We start from the raw sequence: 2,587 nt of genomic DNA on the forward strand, positions 1-2,587 counted from the left end.
TAACTGGATTCAGATCCCATTTGTTCCCACCAGACCCCAGCTGATGACTGGTACTCGAGGTCATGTTTGACATCAGTGTGATGTAGGAGCTTACAGCAAAGACAACAGACTGTGTGCATACCTCATTGTGAGGCAAAAATAACTGATTTCTGTTATGTCTTACTGAACAAAACAGATCACGTTCCTCCTAAGCTAAAACAGGAAACAGTTGAGTAAAAATTGACACGGGTTTTTTATGGAGACGATGAGCAGCAAAAGCTTCACTCGCTGTATAGGAGGCAAAACTGTCAAACAGTGCTGATGCTATTTTTGAGAACTGGGACACTTGTGCTGCTACTCTGAAACATTTTCTGAGATTTGCTTTCCTAAATTAGCATTCCTCTGTACGTACAGTGCTCTAGCTCACTTCTAAAATGTTAGTCAAATGTGTAGACTGAGAATGAGGGGAGGGAACTCCAGCCCTTTGGAGGAGTCTGGGCCTTGATAAGAGAGAAGGCAAGAGAAAGTGAACAGTTTTTTGTTCTGCCTAAATCTGATGGAAAATCAGGAATTCTGCGGGATTTTTGTTCCTGTTCTTTAAGCTTTGTTACCAATCCTGACAGAATTAGTCTTAATTTGATAGAGGGTTAATAAGCTATATTGGGAACTAATAGAGTTTCTGAATTAACATAATTAAATCCTTTTTCCTTCCTCTCTCTAATAGAATTTTTAAAATTCACTGGCCCTTGATTCCTTAAACCCTATAAAGAGTTACCATTTTTAGGTGATGCTCTGTGAGCAATCCCATTGATGTCACTGAGTATGGAATAAGCTATTACCAGAGGAAAGAATTTGAAGTAGCTTTTACCAAAACGATACCTGAATTTAAAAATAACCAACCTTTCTCTGCTTGTGAAAGTCAAACTAAAAGCATTTTTCACTCTTCATTCCTCTTCTCCAGCTTCCACAGAAAGTCATTTTCATGGAAGATAGGTAAAGGCTTCATTAATAGACCCTTTGTAGTTTAATTATCAGTAAGGTGATGAAACTACAGTCCTATCTGAAGTCACCACTATGACTCCATTAACTTTACCAGGACTGAACCCGTTCCTATTCATATATTAACAGTTAAATTGAAATTACAGATGCACTGTTGCTGCAATAGTATGAGCTGCTCTTGTTGGTTAATTTAGTTTTGGAAGCATTTTTGAGGCATTTGAAGATTTGTCAAAGTCCTTATGCTGTAAGACTTACTGCCTCCCTTTAGGTATCATGATATCCCTCAAAATACCTGCATTTGCTGAGAATTGGCATCCATGCTTGTATTGTGATTGTGCCCCTCACTGTGATTTATGGTGGTTTTGCACAAGTTCCTCATTAGCTCCTTTAAGGAGGAAACTTTCAAACAATGCATCTCTGGCTGGACTGGTGCTACAGAGAGTTGATAGGAAGGGAGGGACCTCTGAAGAAAAAATAACCAGCTCTCCAGAAGTCCTAGAGGACCTCGAAGGTCTTCATGTGCCAAATAACTGGGTGGGTTGTTCCTCCTGTCCCTATCACTTGGGCTCATAAAACAATCCTTAAGTGACTGTGCTAAACAGTGGAAGAGAGATGGAAAAATTATGTCCCTTTTATGTTTGTCAAGATGAAATATTCACTGTTACTCCACAGAATTCATTACCGTGGTTAAATCTGTGGAGAGGGAAATGGAACAGTGAAGAGAGCCCAACCATAGTTAAAGACAAGCTTAAAAGCACAGCTTACTTCCAGTACAAATATTTGTGAAGAGCTTTTCCATTTGTGCCTTTTTTAATGGTGTTAAACATGATGTTTGTAACCTTTTTCCCCCTTCAGAGCTGGGACCTGTGAAGGGCCTTGAGGGGAAGGTGTGGGTGGAGTGGCTGAGGGGACTGAGAGGAGACCTCATTGCAGGTACAACTTCATTGTGAAGGGAAAGGTGCTGATCTCTGTGGGGATCAGTGACAGGACCCAGGTTGCAGCTGGAGCTGTGCCAGGGCAGGTTTAGGTTGGATTCCAGGAGAAGGTTCTTCCCCTTAGAGAGTGATCGGGCACTGACCAGGCTCCCCAGGGCAGTGGGCACAGCACCAAGGCTGCCAGAGCTCGAGGAGCGTTTGGACAACGCTCTGAGGGACAGGGTGGGATTGTTGGGGTGTCTGTGCAGGGCCAGGGCTTGGACTGGATGATCCTTGTGTGTCCCTTCCAGCTCGGGATATTCTGTGCCCGTGCGAATGACTCCGAGCAGCGCGGCCGCCCTTCACCGGGACGCCCTGGCCTGTCCGTCTCTAACGCGGAAAGCGCCGCGTCTAAATTTAGTCAAGCCAACGACTCCCCCCCACCTCCCGAGCGCGGCGGGCCCGGGGCCAGGCACGGCGGGGGCCAGGCACGACCTCCCCTCGCCGCCAGCCCCCGCACGGGGCCGGGGCAGCGCCGGGGGGCCCGCGGGGCCGCCCCCGCCGCCACGATCTCGGCCTTTTTTCGGCGGCGCTGACTCACGGCGGCCCCGCCGCACGACTCCGGCCTTTCCGTGAGTCACGCGCCGCCCCCGCCGCCGAGCGAGGGGCGGGACGGGGGGGCGGCCGCGCCGCGT

Source organism: Corapipo altera, unplaced genomic scaffold, assembly GCF_003945725.1.
Source record: "Corapipo altera isolate COAL_440 unplaced genomic scaffold, ASM394572v1 301, whole genome shotgun sequence".
Taxonomy (NCBI): domain Eukaryota; kingdom Metazoa; phylum Chordata; class Aves; order Passeriformes; family Pipridae; genus Corapipo; species Corapipo altera.